Source organism: Cnephaeus nilssonii, assembly GCF_951640355.1.
Source record: "Cnephaeus nilssonii genome assembly, chromosome: 7".
Classification (NCBI taxonomy): Eukaryota; Metazoa; Chordata; class Mammalia; order Chiroptera; family Vespertilionidae; genus Cnephaeus; species Cnephaeus nilssonii.
Window position 1 is genome coordinate 20,680,652 of NC_137078.1, and position 24,404 is coordinate 20,705,055.

The window sequence follows — 24,404 nt, forward strand, 5'->3', positions numbered from 1 at the left end:
TAGATTCTGTGGTCCTTAACTTATTTTAAGGTTCTTTCTCCACTCTTTTTTTTTTTTTTATAAACCATTAGGACAAGTAGCTAATTTATCTTCAGAAGCAGTTAACATAATGGTAGGCTTTAAAAAGAAAACACAAAAAACTTGCTCATTGATAGATTATAATGGCTCTCTTTCCTGTTTTCTAAAGTTTTAAGGAAAGATTAATCTGTGTAATATACTGTCAAAGAAACTTACTTTTGCCTATTGCACACCAATAGAATGTAGAAGTGCACTAAATTGTGCTAATGTATTTTATTCTTTCTGTTTATGAATGAAAATCAGATTACTTTGATTTATTTTGATTTTAATCAATTTTGGGGAAAATATAGTATGAAATATTCACACAGTTCTCCAAATTGTCATTATGTTACTTCTTACAGTGCTATTTACTTGTTCTTAATATCCAGTGTGTTTGACATTCTTTATAAAATTATTGTGCATCAGTTAAATAACATAGGAAGGCCTTGGCCAGGTAGCTTGGTTGGTTAGAACATTATCCAGATATACCCAGGTTGGGTGTTCAATCCCAGGTCAACCAATGAAAGCATAAATAAGTGGAATAACAAATTAATGTTTCTCTCTCTCTCTTTCTCTCTCCCTTCCTCTCTCAAATCAGTAAATAAAAATAATAAATAAATAAGATAGTGAATGTCACTGACGTGGTACTGGAGAAATATGTGTAAGATAAACCGGGAAGAAATATAGATCAGTTTATTAGGAGAATGTTTATGTGCTGTCTCTTGAATCAAGCTTCAAAACTGTTTTAAAGTTTATCATACAGTATTTTACATATAAATTAATATATGTAAGATCTGAAATGATAAAACATAAAAATAACATGGTAGTCTTTGATGCTAATACCCAATTTAAGAACTGGCATATTGCTAATACTGTTGCATAAACCCGCATGCTAGTCTTTATTGCAGCCACTGTCTGCTCTGTAGTGGTATTTACTCTCCTCAACTTAGTGTTCATCATTTTAGTGGTTCTTAGAATTAATTATATATTGTTGAAGAGTTTGCTTTTTAGTTTTGACTGAGTTTGAGCTTGAAGAATAAAATTACATAATTGTAACAACTTTTTTACTCAGCATTGTTTCTAAGATTCATACATTTTGTTGGATGTAGCTATTTCTTTTCACTGCTGAATAATACTTCATTGAGTGTAATGATTTGTTCCTCCATTCTGTTGTGGATGATTCAAGTTACTTCTACCTTTTTGCTGTCACAAACACTGCAGCTATGAATATTCTCATATCTCAGTGCACATGTGTGGACTATTTAGGGAATGTCGGTAGTCAGCTTCATAAGGTGATGCTAAATTGTTTTACAAAAAGTTGAGTGTAAGAATTCATTTTGTGCTATTCAGTACTTCGTATTGTCTGTCTTTTTCATTTTTTTCTAGTTGAGTGAATCTAAAATATTATTTTGTTCTGCTCTTGATTTATTTTTCCCTGAATACTAATGTTGTAATGTCAAACATGTCTTTAGTTGCACTTCTTGAAATGCTTGCTGGTATCTTTTATGCATTTAAAAAATCTTAATATATTTTAGATAACCTTTTATCCATTTTATGTGCTGTAGTTTTTTGCTTGATTTTTCTCTTTCTTTAGAGTTCCTGTTAATAAACAGAAGTTCTTGGTTTTTAATATTATCAACCTATCAATCTTTTTCTTTTACCATTAGTTTTTTTTTGGGGGGGGGGATTTTTGTGTGCTTATCTTAATAAATTCTTTATTACCACAAGGTCTTACACATATTTTTCTGTTTTCTATAAAAAATATTTTCACATTCAGATTAAAAATTCATCTGGAGTTGATTTTTTAAAAATATGGTGTGAGTTAGGGTTCCAATATCTAGTTTTTTGCTTATCCATTTAAATTTTAGAATTAGCTTTTAAAAAACTTGTTGGAACTTTGCTTGAGATTGCATTGAATTTGGGGCAAACTGACTATAGTCACAATTTTCAGCCTTCCTATCTATAAAGATAGTAGATAGTATATTTTTAATACTTGTATTTTTTAATGTCTTATGATTATTCCTTATATTTCTTAGGACTTTATTTATTTATTTGCTGGTTTTATTAATTGTGTGTGTGTGTGTGGCGGGGGAGAGAAATCATTTTCTAGCTCTTGTTGGCAAATAGAAATGCAACATATTTTTGTATATTTATCTTATGTCAAGCCCCCTGGCTAACCTCATTCATTCTGAAAATTTGTTCACAGAATCTTTAGAGTTTCTTATAAAGTCATATTAGCTAGGAGTAATGAAAGCTTTGTTTCTTCTTTTTTAAAATAATAATTCTTTTTTCTTTTATTTTTCTTGTTTTACCAAGTTGTCTCCTGTAGAGTGCCAAAAGAATGGTAGGGATTCTTGACTTGTTCTTAATGTTACAGGGAATTCTTCTAATTTCACCATTAAAATATTTGGTGTCTTTTTATGGGATGGGGATTCAGTATTTTTGTTTGTTTGTTTTAATTGTTTAAGGAGGTTATCTTCTATTTTTTATGAGATTTAAAACATCTTAAGGGGCTCTTTCATAAATACTTTTTCTTCATATGTAGAAATAATCTTATGGTCTTTATTTTCATACTAGAGGCCCGGTGCACGAAATTCGTGCACTGGGGAGGGTGTCCCTCAGCCCAGCTTGCACCCTCTCTAATATGGGACCCCTCGGGGGATGTCCAACTGCAGGTTTAGGCCAGATCCCTGTGGAATCGGGCCTAAACCTGCAGTTGGACATCCCTCTCACACGGATCGCCCCAGACACCCCCAGGGAGCGGCCACGCCCCCATGCCACGCCCCCTGGGGTGCCGATCGCCCCAGGCACCCCCGGGGAGCGGCGGCACGGGCGCGGCCACGCCCCCCCGGGGTGCCGATCTCCCCAGGCAACCCCGGGGAGCAATGGCAGGGGCGTGGCCACGCCCCCCGGGGTGCCGATCGCCCCAGGCACCCCCAGGGAGCGGCCACGCCCCCTTGCCATGCCCCCAGGGGGTGCCGATCGCCCCAGGCACCCCCGGGGAGCAATGGCAGGGGCGTGGTCACGCCCCCCCGGGGTGCCGATCGCCCCAGGCACCCCTGGGGAGCGGCCACGCCCCTATGCCACGCCCCTCCGGGGGTGCCCATCGCCCCAGGCACCCCTGGGGAGCGGCCACGCCCCCATGCCACGCCCCCCAGGGTGCCGATTGCCCCAGGCACCCCCGGGGAGCGGCAGCATGGGCGCGGCCACGCCCTCCGGGGTGCCGATCACCCCAGGCACCTCCAGGGAGCGGGCACGGGCGTGGCCACGCCCCCCCCAGGGTGCCGATGGCCCCAGGCACCCCTGGGGAGCAGCGGCACGGGCGCGGCCACGCCCCCCCGGGGTGCCGATCGCCCAGGCACCCCCGGGGAGCGGCAGAAGGGGCGCGGCCACGCCCCCCGGGGTTGCCGATCGCCCCAGGCACCCCCGGGGAGCGGCAGCATGGGCGCGGCTACGCCCCCCGGGGTGCCGATCACCCCAGGCACCCCCGGGGAGCGGTCACGGGCGCGGCCACGCCCCCCGGGGTGCCGATCACCCCAGGCACCCCCGGGGAGCAGCGGCTCGGGCGCGGCCACTGGGCACCGCCATCTTGATTTTATCAACGGTCGACAGGCCACCCGGAGTCCCGCCCTCAGCCTCCGCTGGCCCAATCATGGGCATAGCGGAGGTGCGGTCAATTTGCATGTTTCTCTATTATAAGGTAAGATTCTAATGTTTAAACCTTGCGTTTTTTAAATAAAATGAAACCAATTTGGTCTTGATGTTTAATCTTTTTAAACATACTGCTAGATTTGTTAATATTTGTTGAATTCTGTATTCATGTTCAAGAGATACTTTACTTTCCTGTAATTGTCCTTGTCTGGTTTGTGTTAAGGTTATCTGAGAACTGTATCTGCCTGCTTCCCAAGGAGGTGTTTGTTTAAAAATGAAATGGTAGCTTTATAGGCATGTTTTAGAATATATTTTGACTTTTCAGAGGGGTTGAGGATAGATTTTTTTAAGTACAGTGTCAGTGTATTTAATGATACGGAACTATTCAAGCTTTCTTTTCTCTCTTCAATCTGACAATAAATTATATATTTTTTATAATATTAAGTATTCATATTTAGTGACAATAAATCACTCATGGCGTTCTCTTACTCTCATTTATTTCTGATGGGTCTCTAGTTGTGTCTCCATTTTTTCTTTGTTAGTATTGTTCATTCATGCCTTTTCTCTCTTGATTAGTTTTGCCAGGGGTTTGTCTGTTTCACCCCCTTTTTGTTATATCAACTTCTGACTTTCTTGATACTCTCTTGTATCACTCTTTTCAGTTTTATCAAATTTTGCTATTGCCTTAGCTGGTGTGGCACTCAGTTGGTTGGAACATCGAACCCTGCACCAAAAGATCTCAGGTTTGAATGCCAATCAGGGCACATACCCAGGTTTTGGGTTTGATCCCCTGTCGGGCTCCTGCGGGCAGTCACCAATCATGTTTCCCTCTCAGATCGATGTTTCTCTCTCTCACCCTTTCTCTCCCCCCGCCCTCTCTAAAATCATTTTTTTAAAAAGCATATCCTTGGGTGAGGATTAAAATTTTTTTTGGGTCTTTATTATCATTTCCCCTGTTTTTCTTTGGGTTTATTCTATTATCAAATTTCTTAAGTTGAAAACTGGGCTTATTCATTCTTAAGCCTTTATTCTTTTCTATTGAAATCACTGGTGGTCAGTGCACATTATAGCAACTGCCCTCAGTGCATGTCATAGGGACTGGTCAGCTGCGCCCTGGTGGTCAGTGCACCTCATGGCGAGCAGTTGAGCAGCCTTAGCATATCATTAGTATATTACACTTAGATTGGTTGAATGGCCAACCGGACACTTAGCATATTAGGCTTTTATTATATAGGATGTCCTGTTTTGTCTCCTCAGTAACATATGGTACACTTAGAGTACCAACTAATGATATGAGGCTTCGGAGGGATCCAGCCCTGCCCAGAAAAGGAAGGAGAGCTGCTTTGTAATGGCAGTGGGATAGGACCTCCACCCACAGTCATCCAGAGTCAGGACATGTGCCTCTAGCTCCATTTTCTACTTCATTCTTGTGCGCTCCCTCCATCTATGTATTCATACCACCTACCTACCAAATTCTCCCAGCTATCACCCCCTTACAGTGTAGCTCCTGGTTTGTTACCCCAAGTCTAAAAACGAATACATTATGACCCACCTAGAACCCAGTCCTGGCAGGAACAAGAGAGGCAGGGCCAAACCATGCAGGTGCATCTTAAGTTTATGCTCCAGTATGGTCCATGTCATGTATACTCACATTTATTTCGTCAAAGCAGAAAGGTCAAACCCAAACTGAATAAAATAAAGAAATATATTTGGTCTACTGGGAAGAATGGCAGATGAGAATAGGTGAAAGCAACAAATAATTTGAACAAATAATGCAGTCTAACACAGCTGAGTGAGATCAGGCAACCGTCATTATTAGCTTCTCTGTGGATTCTTCCTGAATTTTAGCTACTTCAGATATATTTGTAACTATGAAAAATGAGGAAATCAGCGTATTTAAACTTCCTCCCCTACCCCCTTCCCCTCCCAACTGCTGCCAGTTACACAATATTATTTCATCTTGACATTAAGAAAGCTTAAGGAAACTACAGCATATTCCTTGAAGTTTTTGTTGTTGCTTTTGAGGCCCGATGCACAAAATTTGTGCAAGAGTAGGCCTTTCTTCCCCCGGCTGCTAGCACTGGCTTCCCTCTGGCACCCGGGACCTGGACTTCTCTCTGGCTGCTGGGACCCAGGCTTCCCTTGCAGCCCCGGCTTCATCTGGAAGGTTGTCCAGAAGGACGTCTGGTCTAATTAGCATATTATGCTTTTACTAGAGGCCCAGTGCATGATTGAATCATGCACGTGTAGGGTCTTCTACACGCTTTCGCTTTTCGCGGTGGAGCTGGGTGCCTGTCCGCTGGTGCTGGAGCAGACAGGCACCCAGCTCCCCCACTTTTGATGGTCCGCGGCCGCTGAAGGGGGCTACCCTGCTGTTGAGAGGCGCAGGGGTTGGGACCCCCTCCCCCTGCGCCTCTCAACGGCTGCTGAGGGGGGCTGCCGTGGACACCTGGCTACCCTGCCGTTGAGAGGCGCAGCTGGGTGTCCGCGGCAGGCCCCCTCAGCGGCCACGGATCTGGCCGTTGAGAGGCACAGGGGGTGGGAGTCCCGCCCCCTGCGCCTCTCAACAGCAAGGTAGCCCCCCTCAGTGGCAGCGGATCTGTGCCTCTCAATGGCCAGATAGGCCACCCCGAGTCTTGCCCCCCAGCCTCCCGCCGCCCAATCGTGGGCGTAGCGGAGTGATGGTAATTTACATGTTACTCTATTATTAGATAGGATTATTATAGATGAGAATTTAAGCAAGTATAAAATTAATAATGCAGGGTCCAATTTAGGGCAAGATAGAGTGAACATCCTTCATCCAGTGTCTCCTAAGGCACATGCCACTGAACTTAGCATGCAGGGAGGAATTTGGAGAGGAAAGAGGAGCTGGTTGGTTGGGGAGGAAGATGAGAATTGGAAGTGCCGTCAAACAAGCCATTAGTGTCCCATGCCTTTTTCTCTGTGTCTCCTGGGCTGGGCTCAGGACAGTGGAGACTGTGGACATGGACATAGGTGCCAACAGAGAGCTCCAGGAGAAGTCCTCTTGTTTGGGCTTGAAGAGAAGGAAAAAGGTCTCCCAACAACCAGAGAGAGTGGGGAGAAATCACTGTTTTGTGTGGGTTTTTTTGTTGTGCTCAGTCCCAGCCCCTAATGTGCTATAGCTGAGGCAGCTGCAATGAGAGTCTACAGGGAACAGCAGGAGGCTAAAACTCTGAGAGAATTCTTCTCTGGTTGAAAGAGCTGTGGCCCCAAAAGGATGGGACATCCCTGCCAAGGTCACCCAGCCTAATGCCATCTGATCCCCAAAACCTAACTGCTACTCCTCTAAACTGCCCTTCTGTTTTCATAAGACTTTTGAGGCTCAAAGTTACAGAGGCTATAGGAGACCTGCTTGTTGAATGACTTTTGTGACAGAGACATTAGCTGTTCACCTGAATCTCTTCTTCCCTTTCTCCTGGGCACCCAACTAGATACCTTCCCCAGCCTCCTCTGTAGTTAGGTTGGCCATAGACTGGCCATATGTGCTGTGTGCCGCTTCCAAGCCTGATGTATAACCACCCCCACCCAACTGTTCCTTCAAACTCTTTCACTTTACTGATGAAAAGGGGGAGGGTGATACCAAACTACCCCCGAAAGCCACATGTTGAAGATGTCACAGCTGCCATCAGCCCAGGTTCTTGCAAAGGTGCATGGAACCGAGCACAGAGCACCCCTGGTGATCTGGAACCAACTTGAACTTTCTCAGTGTTGAGCTGTTGCATTTTGAAACTTTGGTTTCAGAGGTTTAACTAACCTAAGAAATATTTTAATACTGCTCTATAGGAATAGATTATTTTGTATTTGATGTTTCTAGTGATCCTGTTTCCTGGAAATCAGTTGGTGAATTCAATTTAGTAATCAAATCTAGGTGATTCTATCAGACCCAAACAATTCGAGTAGATCTTATTTACCCACAAAATCCTGCTACCCAGGCAAAAATTTTGCAGCTAACAAAGGCCATTTTCTAGATAACTCATCCAGACCACCTTCTTTCTGAGTCTCATTTTTTATGCCACATAAAGAGTGTTGCTCTATAACTCTACTCCATCTTAAATTTCTGTTTAATTAAGTTATATAACCAATCTATCATAGATTGAATTCAACTGGAAATATTTTGTTGCATTAAAAAATAAAATTCTGGGCCCTGGCTGGGCTCATTTGGTTAGCAGTGGTCGGCAAACCGCGGCTCTTTGGCTCCTTGAGTGTTCTAACGCCACTTCTTCAAAATAGACTCGCCCAGCCGAAAACTGACTTCTGCGCATGGGCCATGAAGTTTCAATCGCACTGTACATGCGCGCCCGCACGTGGTATTTTTGGAAGAGCCACACTCAAGGGGCCAAAGAGCCGCATGTGGCTCGCTAGCCGCGGTTTGCCGACCACTGGGTTAGAGCATCATCTCAATATGCCCAAGTTGTGGGTTTGATCCTCAGTCAGGGCACATACAAGAATCAACCAATGAATGCATAAATAAGTGGAACAACAAATCAGTGTGTTTTTTTTCCTCTCTCTCTCTCTCTCTCTCTCTCTCTCTGTCTCTCGTCCTCTTTCTCTCTCCAAAAAAAAAAAATTCAATAAAAAATTCTGAACGTAAGTTTTTCAATGGCCATTTTTTATGCCATCTTAGATAATATAACTTTTTTAAGTTCATAGAGTACATATCTGGGTAACTGGAAATATAATGAGAACATCTGGCCCATTGTAAAAGTATGAAATTGAAGCCAACTTTATAATTTTTATTATTTTTCTTTCATTATACTAATTATATGTATTAAGAAATAAAAGACCAAGCTTAACATGGGTTTAAGGGAGAACAAAACATACATTTGAAACAATAAGAAAACAAATAACAAACAACCTGGGACTGAGTACATACTAACATTATAATAATAAAAGCATAATTTGCTAATTAGACTGGATGACCTTCCTGACGAATCTGGGGCTGCGAGGGAAGCCCAGATCCCCTGTGCCTGCCAGTGGCTGGAGGGAATCCCAGGTCCTGGGTGCCAGAGGGTAGCCAGAGCCAGCAACCGGGGGAAGGAAGGCCTACTCTTGCACAAATTTTGTGCACCGGGCCTCTGGTATACATATAGTATATACTACAGGCCCGGTGCATGAAATTAGTGCACTGGTAGGGTCCCTCGGCCTGGCCGGTGATCAGGGCCGATCTGTGGGGCAACCGGTGGGGTGATAGGGGTCCCTGCTCACACCCGTCTTGGCCTGGCACCACCCGCTTGCCAACCCTGCCCCTGCTGCTGCCTCTGGTCGGGGCCTGTGGGCTGGGGGCAGCTCCTGCATTGAATGTCTTCCTCCTGGTTGTTAGTGTGTGTCATAGTGACCAGTCGTTCCTCTGTTCGGCCTATTTGCATATTAGGGTTTTATATAGATAGATTATTGGAATGCTAACTAGTTAAATGTATATTTTTGACAAGTCATTATTCCTGGGTTTACAAATTAATTACTGGGGAACAGTGTATTAAAATAAGCATGTTAATGGGTATTTATTTTAAATAAAATGTTTATATGTTCTTAACCTTTTGCACTCGGATGTCGAGTGTGACTCGACACGGTTAGCAGCATCGGTAGCAGTTCGATGAAAAAAGCAAGCGAGTGCAAAGGGTTAATATTAAGTGTTCCAGAAAATTTGTCATGTTTTTCTTGTAAAGTTGTTACTTCAGTCTTGTACTCAGTAAATTTTTATTATGCATCAGCCATTTTTTTTAGCCCTGGCAAATAGATAGGAAGCAAAAGTCTAAATCCTAAAGGAACCCATAAGCTTTAGCTCAGTTTTTGCCCAAATTATCATAAAATCTGAATTGGTAGAATCAAAATTCATGAGGTTTTATGGAGACCGGCAGCAGTGCCTAACAAATTTCCCTGGGGAAAACAGCAACAGATTTTCTGTTTTTCACTAAAGAAATTCATCTCCATATAATATTACTTGGAATTTCAAATGTAAATAGTCTGGTCTCGTGAAGCATTCTGCTAGCGTGATAGACAATGCTAGTTGCTTGAATTACAGGGAATAGTATTGTTTTAATTATTTGTACCATGTGTGTGAGTTAAAGGTATCATATGTCAATCCTGTCAATATTTTAATATTTAAAAATCCCAAGATATCATTGCCTTTCAGATAGACTGTGCCAGCTTTATGGAAGTTGATTGGCATAATTATAAATAAACAAAGCATTTTCAGTGCGTTAATGTAAAATACGTGTCTTTAAGTATTCTGTCCTCGTGGTATTTAAATGCAAAACACTAAAACTTCCTACAAAATATGAGAAGTTAAAATTCTCTATTTTTTAATAGTGTTACTGATAACTATCCATTTAATAATACGTTTTGAGTCAGAGACTTAAATAGCTACCAAGGTTTTATTTTTATAGGATTTATAGAAAGGCTCTTGTCCTTTGTGCTTTTATAGCACATTCCATTGACTTAAAAATGCTATTGATTGGAAGATGTGCAATGATTTCATGCACCATTTAGAAAGGGAGAAAGCCACTGCCAGTTGTCATGACACAGTGCTCTCAAAATTGATTAGACGAGGCATCATGATTTTAGGGAGAATAAAATGTTCAAAACACATTTTTTGAGATTGTATAAAGTATGTATTTATATCTAGTGTTTCATTTTTTGACAAGAGAGATGAAATGGTTTTCTGGTAATTATGTGCAGATTCGAGCTGCTTTGAGGACAGTGTCCCTGAGGACTATGAAAAACAAAGGAATGCATTTTGGGGATTCATAGAAGAATGATCTTGTAAAGAAAATAGGTTATGTACAATTTATTCTCTTCACTTCTGAGGTAACTACCTCATGCATATGCCTAGGCATTTTCTATATAAATAAGTGACTTGAAGTACAAGGTTCTTACCACTTTCTTTGAGGTGCTTCTTAGAAGTCAGGCAAAAGTACTTGTCTACAGGGTAGATAAGAAGGTTAATATAAATGTTGTATTTACTTGCTCTTCTTCTCTTAGTGGCCTATTTAAAAGTGATATTATGTAAAGTAGTAATTATAACAGTGTATGGTTGGAGTGTAATATTTTTCAATGTGGTATATATAATACCACACAAAAGGGAAAAGAGAATTGAGCTTTGTAAGTGTACCATTTTTATGTCTCACTGGCATTAAGTTGGTATAAATGTGATGTAGATTCTGATAAGTTAAAATGTAAGGTAAGCCGAAGAGGAAATAACTAAAAAAATTAGTGAAAAAACCATTAAAGAAATTAAAAGGTTATATTAGAAGATATTCACTTCATGTAAAATAAAGCAGTAAAGGAGAAGTGTAGGAACAAAAAGACATAAGATGTATCGAAAACAAAAAGTAATGACAGAGATAAATTCCGCTGTGTATAATAGTATTACATGTGAATGGATTAAATTCAGTCAAAAGGCAGGGCTTATCAGACTGTATTAAAAACAACAACATCTAACTATATGCTGTCTACAATGAGACACACTTTAGATTTCAAGGCACTACTGGATTTGAAAGTAAAAAGAAGGAAAAAGATATGCCATGCAAACAACAGGCATAAGAAAGCTGGAGTAGCTATGCTAATATTAGACAAAAGAGACTTTAAAATAAAAAATGATACTAGAGATAACCATTTTCCATTTTCAAATGAAATGAGTAGATATAACGGTTATAAACATATATCCCCTTAACAACAGAGCCCCAAAATATATGAAGCAAAACTGATAGAAGTGAAATTAGAAATAGACAATTCAACAGTACAATTGGAGATTTCAGTACCCCACTTTCAATAATGGATGGAATAGGCAGAAGATCAACAAAGAAATAAAAGACTTAATAAAATAAGCCAACTAGACCTAACAGACATCTATGGAACCATTCCACCAGAATAGCAGAATACGTAGTCTTGTCCAGTGAAGATGGACCATTCTCTAGGATAAGCTATAACTTAGTCCATAAAGAGGACTAAAACAACACAAAGTTCTCTGACCACTATGTAACAAAGTTAGAAATCAGTAACAAAAATTGTACTTGGTGAGAAAGTTTTTCTGGTCCTGTGTAATCCCCCAGAGGAGGAAGAAACTTAAGTATAGTATTTTTATGTGCAAACGATTCAGATTTTCAAAGCAAGTAGACTGTGAACATTGCTATGCAATTGATAAAAGGAATCCTACATTAGATTTTCTATACACGAGGAAACAAAGATAAGGCCCAATGAAAATTCTTTATTTGAAACAAAAGGAGAATTTTTTTTTTCAAGACTACAATTTCTACAAAAGAACAAAAGGTTGTTCAGAATCATTTCCTAAAGTCAAGAGAGAAAGGGATTTGAAGATAGAGAAATATATTTGGAATAACTGTCTTGTCTCCTAAAAATTTTTTATTGAATTTATTGGGGTGACATTGGTTAATAAAATTATATAGGTTTCAGGTGTACAGTTCTATAACACATCATCTGTATATTGTTTTGTGTGTTCACCACTCAAAGTGAAGTCTCCTTTGATTCACCATTTATCCCCCTTTTACCCTCTTCTGCCATCCTCCATGCCCCTTTCCTCATGTAACCACCATACTGTTGTCTGTCAGGTTTTATTTTTGTTTTTGCTTAATTCCTTCACCTTTTCTACCCTTTCTTTTGAGTAAGGTAGATTCGGAACATTTTAGCAATTTGAACTTTCAGCATGAAAATATACTTGTGACTCAATGTCATTACATTGTTATTTCCTAAGATATACTTCTAAAAGAGATTGAGTATTAATTTGTTTTTTATGTTAATTTAATATTCTTTATTTTAATAGTGTTCAGTTTCTTTTAAGTAATTCTTAATATTGTAATACATAGAACATATCAGAATAATGTTAGCTCTTATAAACTTATTACAAAACATCAAATAAAATATGTTTATGATTTGTTTTTATTAGAAGAGTATTAAAAATTTAGTTTAAAGCTTGAATACAATTTATTCAGTTTTTAGTATTAGAGAAAATAAATGCTGAAATACTGGTGTAGCCATTTTGTTCTAGTGTTGCAATTATATTTAATTAAAAATTTCAAAGATTGCCCTGGCTGGTGTGGCTAAGTTGGTTGGTCATTGACCCATGCATTGAAATATTGTTGGTTTGATACCCAGGCAGGGCACATGCCTGGGTTTTGGGCTCCATCCCCTGTGGGAGTATGTGCAGGCGGCAGACTATATATGTTCCACTCTCACTTTGATGTTTCTTTATCTCTCTCCCTCTCCCTTCCTCTCTCTCTAAAAATCAATAAAAATACTAGAGAAAAAAATGTTTTTCAAAGATAAGTGTTACTTAAAAATTTTTCAATTTGATTTACTTATTTTAATTTTGTTTTGATTTTATTTTTCTATATTCCTACAGTCTAATTATTTCTCTGAAATCAGAGTATTGACTTCTTAGCACATTTTTTTACATATAAAATGTTCCAGAGTATTATTTGCCTTTGAATGCTTTATTATACAAATATTTTAGTATCTATTTTGTTATATCTACTAGATTTTGATGTGCTATTTTCAATTATTAAATAAGCAGTTATTTGTTGGTTTTTTATTTTGCTACTTGATCTTGATCTACTTTAGTGTCAAGTACTTCATTACACATTTATATCTGTGCACAATGAATTTAAATGAGTTGTAGGAAAGGCCTCACGTGCCATCCCATACTCTAATCCCATAGCGTTTAAAAATTTTTTTGGAAACTTTATATTTGTGATAAAGGTTTTTAAGATGTGGAATTTAGTATGTGTTTATTCTACTACATTTCTTTTTTCTGTTTGTTAACTTTAGCCTGTTAATCATGAATTCCAATTTCCCCCCCACCCCATAATTATTTTTCTATTTCTTTTGAACAGTTTTTTTAATGTATTTTGTTACCTATTATGTTGTAAAAGTTTAATATTGCATCTTGCCTTTTTAAAACTAAGAACTGCTCTGATCTTATGCTTGATGCACCTTTAATGAGGCATGGGATGTCCTCAGAGGTTGCTGTTGTACAATATACTGACTCCAGCTCAAACTGGCCTGGACCACGCCCTACTACAGAAGGAATCGACCCCGCATATGCTCCTTCTGGGTGAAAGGAGAATGTAAGAGAGGAGAGGAATGTCCATACAGACACGAGAAGCCTACAGATCCAGATGACCCCCTTGCTGATCAGAACATTAAAGACCGATATTATGGAATCAATGACCCTGTGGCAGATAAGCTTTTAAAGTGGGCTTCAACAATGCCTCCTTTGCACCCGCCAGAGGACAAGACTCTCACCACACTATATGTTGGTGGTCTGGGCGATACCATTACTGAGATCTAAGAAATCATTTCTGCCGGTTTGGAGAGATTCGGCTGGTCACCGAGGTACAGAGACAGTAATGTGCTTTCATCCAGTTTGCCACAAGGCAGGCTGCTGAAGTGGCTGCGGAGAAGTCCTTTAATGAGCTAATTGTCAATGGCCTTCGACTTAATGTGAAATGGGGAAGGTCCCAAGTAGCCCAAGGAAAAGAAAAAGAGAAAGACGGAACCACAGACTCTGGCATCAAGCTGGAGCCCGTTCCAGGCCTGCCAGGAGCTCTTCCTCCTCCTCCTGCAGCAGAGGAAGAAGCCTCTGCCAACTACTTCAGCCTGCCCCCTAGTGGCCCTCCAGCTGTGGTGAACATCGCCCTGCCGCCACCCCCTGGAATTGCCCCACTCCTAACCCCACCCCCAGGTTTTGGGCCACTTATGTTCCACCCAATGGGACCACCTCCTCCTTTCATGAGGGCTCCAGGACCAATCCACTATCCTTCTCAGGACCCTCGGAGAATGGGAGCTCATGCTGGGAAACACAGCCGCCCCTAGCACATTATCACCGTTCTGGGCTCTACAGAAGACAGGGCGCTTAAAAATCCCAGGAAACGAATCTTGGAATAAATACATTTTTCCTTCCTTTGTAGTTTCCATAGTAGCTGAATGTGTTCAGATGTGGGCAGTCAGAAAACAATAGCCATGCTTTGATTGATGGCTGTCACCTTAAGCTGTCATTGACACATCTGGTTACTACTATAACGTTACTAATAAAACTTAATGCCTGTTCCCCTTCTATGGGGAGCAAGCATTGGGGTGAATTGGAGTATCTAATGGAGTTACCATCCCAATTATATGTTCATTTTGTATTATTTTTTGGAGGGGGGGGACATTAACCTGTGGAAAGAATCTTTTGACCATTTTTATGTCCATTAGATATTTTCCTTTTTATCATAAAAAAAAGATTACTAGTACTAATCATTGTAGTGGCATAAGTGTGATTTAACACTTCTGAAGACACACCCTCAGAAAGACGAGTGGAATCCAGCAGGCAGCTCTGCCCAGGTCTCTTCTAAACCTCTCCTTCCCTCATTGGTTACTAAAGGAATCTGGCTGATGGTTTTACTTCTCTACGCTACCAAAAGAGACAAAAATAAAAATTACTTTGTATTCCTTTTGGATGGAAACAAATGTCATGAAGCTGTGTATCATTGAAGAAACCTGGTGTCTGGGATGAAATTATTTTAAAGAACTTCCTGTAAAACACTTTAACAGACTGAAGCGAAAAGCTTTGGAGTGTGTTTGAATGGAAGACTTGTGACCTCGGCTGGAACTTTGATCTTCAGCATTCACCTTCGTGTGTCTCATTTTAATTCCCTGCTCTGGGCAGGGAACTCTGTTTGGTCTTAGAATGTTTGGATATAACTGAATTGTAGATGGTAAAACATAGTTTGATGTTGTGTTGTGTGTTGTTTTTTGTTGTTGTTTTTTTAATTAAAACAGGTCAATTTTCCAAATGTCAAAAAAAAAAAAAAAGAAAGAAAGAAAGAAAGAAAAAAGAATACTGGGTTAGCAATTTATTTTTTCTTTCACAATAGTTTTAAAATGTTACTTCATAGTTTCCATTGAGAAGCCTGCTTTAATTTTTATCTTTGGTTCTCTATAAGTAACACATTTTTCGACCCTATGGGTTTCTTGAAGGTTCTCTCTTTATCTTTGTTTTTTGACAGTTTGAATATGATGTGCCTAGGTGTGTGTGGTTTTTTTTTAATTTGATTTTTCTTTTTTATCCTTATTTTTTATTTTTATTTATCCATTTGGGGTTGTCTAAGCATTTTGGATCTATTGCTTATGTGTTTATTTTTGGAACATTCTTGGCCATTATTTCTTCACATATTCCTACTACCGTTCTCTGTTCTTTCTTCTTCTGCAGTCCCCTGGTACACATTAGACCATCTGATATTGTCCTGTGGCTTTTAGATGCACTTTTCTTTTTATATTATTTTTCTTATGTTTTTGTTTGGTTAATATTTATTGGTTTATCTGTAAGATCACTGATTCCTTAGTTTTGTTGAGTCTACTAATGAGTTATCAAAGGCTTTCTTTATCTTTTAGTTCTTTCATTTTCATTTTTCCCTCTTTTCTTTAATTCCCTTTTCTGAATGCATGTTGTCAATCCTTTCCTTTGGATTTTTTAACATATTAATAACAGTTATTTTAAACTAGAGGCCCGTTGCACAAAGATTTGTGCAATAGGCCTTCCTTCCCCTGGCTGCCGGCACCAGTTTTCCTCCGGCACCTGGGACCCAGGCTTTTGCTCTGGCCACTGCCTTCCGTCTTCGCTCCGGCCGGAGGCTTCCTTCTTCGCTCCGGCCGGTGCCTTCCGTCTTCGCTCCGGCCGGTGCCTTCAGTCTTTGCTCCAGCCAAAGCGCTGCTCCTGTAGCTCCCTCCACCCTGCCCTCTCCCTCATAGCAGGGGTCCCGCCCCACCGGCTGCTCTGCACCTGCGTGCGTGCGTGCTGCCCAGAGGCCCAGAGCGGCTGGGGGGCGGGGCCGCCACAATCTTTGTCGGGTTAATTTGCATAGTCCTGATTGGCTGGTGGGTGTCGTGAAGTGACAGTCAATTTGCATGTTTCTCTTTTATTAGTGTAGAATCCTTGAGAGTTCCAGCTTCTCAATCATCTTGGAATATGGTTCTTTTGATTACTTTATCTCTTGACAGTGGTTTGCTTTTAAATACATGCATGTGTGTGTCTTAAACTTTAATTGAATTTTGGATGTGTGTATAACAGAAAATACTGAGGTCAGTAGTTTTTAATGGCTGCAGATGGGCACCGTTCTTCTGTCAGGTCACCAGGCAGGGAGTTGAGGCAGTCTCTTCAGGAGTTGGGCTAGGTTATTGCTATGTTCATCTTCAGTGTATCACACTGGCCTCGAATTCTCATAGTGATGACGTGCCATTTCCTGTGCTTATAGTGGGGCTGGGGACCTGGAGGATTTGTCTGTGTTAGTGCTGCATGCTTAGCTTTCAGCTGCCTGTGCCACTGGTGGCGGTGGGAGTCTCCATCCTCCTGTCCCTCTCCTAACAGCCGACTTGCTTCTTTCTCAGTGCTCGGCTGGTGGTAGAGATAGGTGAGGATTGCTGTTATCCTGATCTGGCCTGTCTTGGGCAGTTCTAGTGTTTCCTGCCCCTCACCCATGGTAGCACACTTCTGTTATTGGTATGGGATTGTGGTACTAGGACAGTTTCATACCTCCCCTGGAGTAGAGAGTGCTTACCCTTTCCCAAGCCACAGTGAGTTTTACCCATGCCCTGTGGGTGGTATATCTGTAACTCCTTTTCCACAGCAGTTTAAAGGTTAAGGCTTTTGCCAGAACCAGTTTGACTCAGTGGATAGAGCGTCAGCCTGCGGACTGAAAGGTCCCAGGTTCGATTCCGGTCAAGGGCATGTACCTTGGGTTGCAGGCACATCTCCAGTGGGGGGTGTGCAGGAGGCAGCTGGTCGATGTTTCTCTCTCATCGATGTTTCTGACTTTCTGTCCCTCTCCCTTCCTCTCTGTAAAAAAATCAATAAAATATATTTTTAAAAAAAAAAGGTTAAGGCTTTTGCTCCGTATGAGAGAATTGCTCAAGCAGGCCCTGGGGCTCTGTGCCTTTTCTACAATGGCAGCTGCCCCCTCCTGCATGTCTGCATGTGGAGGACTTCTTTCCCTGGTCTCCTGCCCTCTACCTGTGTGAGCACCTGCTGCGGGCCCACAGAATAGAGCCTGGGAGTGAGTGTGAACTTTATCATGTCTGAGTCCAGGCTAGTCCAGCCTCCAATATTTGTTACAATTTTAGTGCATATTTTCTCATTCATTTGCATGGCTGCCCTGCCTTCCTCCACATCCTCTGCCCTGCTCAGTCCCAGTGACCCAGTCCACATGTGTCTTCATGGAGTTCAGGCTGTGTGGTTGCTCTGTGGCCTTGGCTTTCTGACAGGCTCAAGAGAAGTTTGATTTTTGTAATGTTTCTGGCTTTTTTATTGTTAGGGTAGGAGCGATACTATTTCCAACTTTCTACATCTGGAAGCAGGTTGAGTTGTTTTCATTTCTTTTAAAGTAAGGAATGATTGTTGAATTTTATTAAATATTATTCATCCTTATTTAAAATGGTCATGTGAATTTCTAATTAATATTTCCTAATATGATGAATACATCATTAGCTTGCCTAATATCGCTCCTTAGTTTCTCTTACTTGAAGACTTCTTTCATTAGCAAAGAAAGGCTGGATGTATAGGAGTGAATAATAAAGACAAGGTCTTATAGATTTTACTAATCAAAAGGTAGACAAAAATATTTAAATAGATAAAGAGAACATTTTAGATTGTTATCAAAATTAAGAATGAAATCAACAGGGGGAGTGGGCAGTTATTGTTATCGAAATTAAGAATGAAATCAACAGGGTGGACAGGAAGAGCCTAGTAGTAACATTTGTGTGTTAGACTTAAAGGTGGGAAATGATCCAGACAATTTAAAGAGTTGAGAGTAGGGAGGGCTTTTTAAGACATCGCAAGTACAAATTCCCAGGGGCAGGAAGGAGATAGGCCTGTTGGAGGATCAGAAAGTTTACCCACGTGGCTGAAACTCAGTGACTAAGAGGGAAATGGTATGGGGGCGTTTGGAAAGGTGCTCAGAGCCAGATGACCATGCCATCTTCAGCCAAGTTAGATATTTGAATTACATTCCATGGGGAATGGGAAGAACTTGGGGATGAATCACTTGGTACCTGTTGTTTGCTAAATTAAATTAGTTGTGCTCACATCCATGTGGTAGTTTCTTGATTAAACATCTGGAATAATTCTTTATCGCACATAAATTTATTATCTATATTTCATTTTCAATCTCTTTTTCACTGTTGACTTTTACTTCCTGTTTTAAGCACAATCAGTGCCCCTTATCATAATAAAGAAACCTTCCTTCAACCTCTTCCCCTGATACTGACCTCCTGCCTTTCTCTTTTCACAGCCAGATTCTTAGCCAGTGTATTTGCTGACTCGTGTGTGTCACCATGCCCTCCATCACTCTCTACACTTCTGTAATGTCGCTTTTACCCCCGTATCTAACTGACAAGCTGCTCTCTGAGATGTCCTCCTAGTCCCAGTGACCATCAAATCCAGCGCCCTCTGGTTTAGTCCTGTTGATCTGAATGTAAGCTTTAGCACTATTAGCCACATCTTCCATCTTATAAGTTCATAAACCCTGACTTCCTGGGCACTTTACTCTCACATGTTCTGTCTTATCTTTCTTATTACCCCTTGTTTCTTTCATTTTTAGCTCACTCCTAAATATAGGGATTACCCAAGTTTCTGAGGGCTGATTTCTTTCTCTACTGTATGTTCTCTCTGGCTTGTCATTTATGAACTTTTACAAGAATAGTTATCACTGTGTACTCTCAGATCTGTGCCTGGAGCCCACACTTCTCTCTAGGAAAGAAAAGAAAATGCAAGTGTATTTAGTAAGTTATAATTTTCATATAGCTATGTACTTTACATAATTATTTTAAATGGTTGTATAATGTCATGTTAAGTGGCTATGTCATAATTAGCCTAATCATATTTCCCTATTGAAAATTTGTAGTCCTGGACTTGCAGCTACAATTTATAAGTCTATACATGTACATTGAGTTTGAGATTTGGTGGAATGGAAAGTGAATTTATTTATTTTCTCACTCCCAAACTACCTCTGTTCTCCTGCATTGATTTCCCCCACTCTCTCCCAAACTAGCTCTGTTCTCCTGATAAAGATGGGAAAGTCTTTGGCAAACCCTTTTCAGGTTTCCTTGCTTTGAATCAGCCAACACCGACCTCAGGTAGTTCAACCTAGCTACTGAAAGGCCTTCTAAATGGTCCCTCTCTGACCTCTTGACTCTCTGACCCAACATGCTCTCAATTGTTAGAAAACATGTCATCCTTATGTCCCCAAGACCCAAAAGAGATCTAAAGTCTTTCACACTGATGTGTCTCTGAGTAAAGCTAAACAAGAGACTCACCTTCAGTCAAGGCAGGATTTTAAACACAGTATTAGGTTGTAGCTTACCTGCCTACTACCAACCTTGACAATATTCTTCATCACACTTAACTCAGATACTCTCCTGAGCCAGGAAAGTTGCTCGTTTTTTCATCTTTTATTCTGTAGAAGTAATTTGGGAACCAGCTGGGGGTGCTGTTCTAAACTCTGTGGAGTTCGTCTCTAAAAAATATAGGGGGCCCTAATAATGATTAGGCTTGTGCCTGAGAAAATGAAGTCTCGGTGCATTGGACACAGAGGAACTTTAGCTCATAGTATCCTAACCATTCACCTTGCTCCAGTCAAGGGGCCTCTCAGATTCTTCCAAGCTGTCATCTACTGCCAACCTGTGGAGAACTCTTGGTGTGTTTTTTTTTTTTTACAAAGTCCAATGAGTCGGAAGATTCTGAAGGTGACAACACTGCCAGCTTTGGTTCCTCTTCTGAGTGTGATTTGTGTGTGTTTAGTGAAATCCTATTTGAATTTCTGACAGTTTGATGTCTCAGAGTTTCTGCCTGCCTGTCAGCCATTTCCAGTAGCACATTGACCAGAATATAATTTTCAGCAGTTGTTGATTCCTTTTTTGAGCCTTTCCCACCTGCTTTCCAATCTGACTGTATGTTCTTGCTGCATAAGGAAAGAGGGTTTTGTTTCTTCTTTTACACAGAGGGTTATATTCACCAAGCATGTCCAATCTAGTATTGTTTTTTTTCTAAATCCTTACCCAAGGGTATGTTTTTATTGATTTGAGAGAGCAAGGGGTGGGGGAAAAGAGAGAGAGGGAGGGAGAGGGCGAGGGGGGTAGAGAGAGAACCATTGATTGGTTCATATATGCCCTAACTGGGGATCAAACCCGCAACCTAGGTATATGCTCTGTCTGGAAATCGAATCCACAACCTTTTGGTGTACAGAATGACACTCCAATAATCTGAGCCACCCAGCCAGGGCAGTATTGTTTTTCTTTCCCTTTTTCTTTTTCTTTTTTAAGCACTGTGTAATCATAAGGTGGCAAATATAAAGCAGTGTCCATTCTATAAGGCAGAAGTTGGGCCTGTGTGTGTACTGGTTGACGAGGGAGTGGGCATATTAAAGAGGCACCTTCTTGGGCTGTCTTCTGTCACTTGTTGCATGGTTGGTGTTTCTCTCTGCTTACTCTAATTTATTTTTATTTTAGTTTATCATAAGGTGTCTTGAAAATTATTGAAAAACTCAAGTGATCATGGGAAATAGCTGCTTCCCTCCCACCTTCCTCTGCCCCAACTATATAACTGTATTTCTGCTTTGAGGCATTCTAGTCCACACATCTTCTAAACTCTATGGCCTATGGTAACTCTGTGCTAGACATTGTAGATACAGCTACAATGTTTGATGATTGTGCTGTTTTCTGTAGATAAGGAAGTGGGCAGGAGAAAATAACATCAGTCATTCTCTAATAGATTGAAATTAATCAAGAGTCAGGTGAGTTTAAAATACTACTCCAGGTATATCATTCTTTGAAGACCCATGGGTCAGCCACCTCATAGTCTAGGGCATTAGTTCCCAAGAGGACACTGCTCTTAGTCAGATGCTTTAATTCTTAGATGGTTTAACTACCCACTTCGTACACTCTGGTCCCAAATCTGGAGAATTAAGGAAGAAGTCTGACAATCAGTAGTGAGGCACACAACTTCCTTCAAGTCAACCTCTAGAATGATAGCGTGTTATTCATCTGTGTGCCTGGCACCCTCCCTTGTTTTTACATCTCTCTCTCATTCCCTCCATCATCCTTTGGCCTCGTAACAACAGGAATTTACAGACCAATCTAACATCCCAGGTCATCCCCACCCAAAGGCTTTATCCCTTGTTCAAGGAGAGTGAATCCTGCTAAAAGAGATCCAAGAAAATCTTAGAAGAAGGAATAAATAAAACTCAGAAAAAGACTGTTAGGAGCATACTCTCAGTTGAATGCTACCCCCTTACCATTTCCCATTATCTTGGGCAATTGAAAGCAGAGGGAACATAAAAAGACAAAAAGCTCAGCCTTAAAGAAAACATTACCTCAGAAACAAGTTTTTAAGCATACAACTTATAATAATATCATACATTTATTAAAGCAAGAACTCAAACATAATGTGAGGCAATAAAATGAGATGAAGTGGGAAATATGGAACTAAGGGAACAAAATGAGAATGAAGCAACATCAGTCCAAAACTAAAATAAATTTGAAACAGTGAGGAACTTAATGGCCTGGAAATTGAATTGTCATAAGGGAAAAGCTTTAGATAATTCTAGAAGCAAAAGCAAAAAAGAAATAGATGCAAGCAATATAAATCATCATAATGGGGGTACAGCATAAAGATAATTGATGTTCATAAAGTAAGGAAGCTCATTCTTAAAAAAATGTTGACCAGAAAATATTTTTGAAGATATAATAAAAGAAAAATTTTATAATGTATGCTAAACTAATCTTAGAAGATTGTGTGTTCTAGGGGGAAAAAATTAAAAGTTGTACATAGACTAACTCTGAGCTGGCTCCTAGTTGTATTTATAAAGACTTAAAAAAAAAATATCTGTAGCTATACAGAAAAAAAGGCAAATCACCTCAAAGAGGGGGAACTATCAGTCAGGCCGGCACCAGGCTTCTCTTGAGCATCATTGCCAGAAGGCACAGGAGTGTGTGTACAAAATTTTGAAGGACAGAAACAGTGTATTAACAACAGGCAAATGTTAAAATTCAAACAGAGAACTAAGAATAAATAATTAGATCAATAGAATGTAAATGTCATAAACTTTGACAAAAGAAAGATGAATCAGTCTTCATCTGAAACTGATACATGTCATTCAAAAATCTATTTAAGGTAGGGTTTTTAAAATTCTTAACTCCAGAGGAAATTTTAGGAAATAGTATCTCTAAAGAAATATGGATCTTCAGTTTAGTATTTCCTTTATTTTCACTTCAGCTTAATTTACATTTAAGTACAAAGACGTAATTTGTAATTTACTCTTTTTGTTTAAAACATGTACTAGTACAATTTCTTTAAAACTTAATGTGATATTTCTAGGTGTTCTGCATGTGGGTTGAATTTTTGCTTTTTTTAATATAAAAAGATTGTTTATTTTTTATAGATAAGTTTACCTAAAAATAAAAGCTAATTTTAAAAAGTATGTAAAAGATAACAAATAAACATATTTACCCCAACCAGGGCTCTGGATGGGGCGGGCCGTGGGCACTGGTGTTCCCAGTTGGACAGTTGCCCAGGCTGGGAGCTGCTGCTCCTGGACCAACTGGTTTCTCTTCTCTGTTTTTATACTTATTTTAACAGTCTAGTGGCTTTCATTTTCATTATCACTCACTCCAAGCTTTTTGGAAGTGAGGGGCAAAACTACTCACCCTGGATGATCATCATTTTTCCTTTTGCCCATTTTCCTGATCTAGTTAATGAGAGGTCTGAAGTACATGATCACTTTGATGCATTCATCTGGAACAGGGAAAATCAGTGGAAAAACAGCATTTCATAAATAAGTGGATTGAAAAAAATTAACTCAGCATCATTTTGTAGAGATAGTAACAATACTGATACTATTTTCTATTCTTTAGCTCAAACATTTTAGTTATGACACCCCACCCCTGCCACCTTTTTTTTTCTCTTGATCTTCTGATTATGGTGGCATAATCAGATTATGATTTAGAATTTGCTAGGAGGTAACTTTATCAGATTAGTAGTATTTTTTTCATTAAACAATGGATGATAGCACATAAATTGTCACAAGATGACCAAAATATTTTTTATTTTATGTAAATTGTATCTTTAGTAAATGCAAAGTGGTTATTATAGTGTATAAATTTTGGTTTAATATGAATTTCAATTATGTACATTGCAACTGCTATTTGAAAATAATGAGAAATTAGAGTATTTGGCTCTTCCACATAAGGAATATGAACATGAATAATTTTTGCTTATGTGTCTAAGGAGTCAACAAATGGAAGCAAACTAAATTATGGCAAGTAATTATTGCTCAAAAATATAATAGTTGGCAGAAATTATGGGTTGTTGACACAATTTAAACAATGATTTATTTCCAGCACAGCCAGAAATGGAAGTGGTTTTACCTTTTCTGCAATAAGTTCTACCTACCTATGTACCTCCTACTTACCTGTCGTTAATGACAAAGAAACATAGTATTGAATATTTTGTTCAGTTAAATTGGTGACTTTTCTTAAACTGAGGGATATTACAACATTATGTCTTTTTAATTTGTTGGTGAAGAGCCACAAATAAATGGCCTATTTTACTTTCCTATATTTCTGTTCTTGATATAATTGCTAATAAAGCAATATATCATGGTTTTCTCAGGTAATATCTCATGATTATCTTG

The 24,404-nt window shown here is 39.9% G+C and overlaps 1 protein-coding gene and 1 pseudogene across 5 annotated transcripts in view; both read left to right on the forward strand.

Moving 5' to 3' along the window:
- Positions 1 to 24,404, forward strand: part of HIVEP1 (HIVEP zinc finger 1) — a 164,533-nt gene that overhangs the window by 101,258 nt on the left and 38,871 nt on the right. The window lies entirely within an intron of this gene.
- On the forward strand, positions 6,693 to 14,589 carry LOC307102686 (pre-mRNA-splicing factor RBM22-like; annotated as a pseudogene). The gene is made up of 2 exons: positions 6,693 to 6,761; positions 13,733 to 14,589. The product of its transcript is annotated as a pre-mRNA-splicing factor RBM22-like (transcript).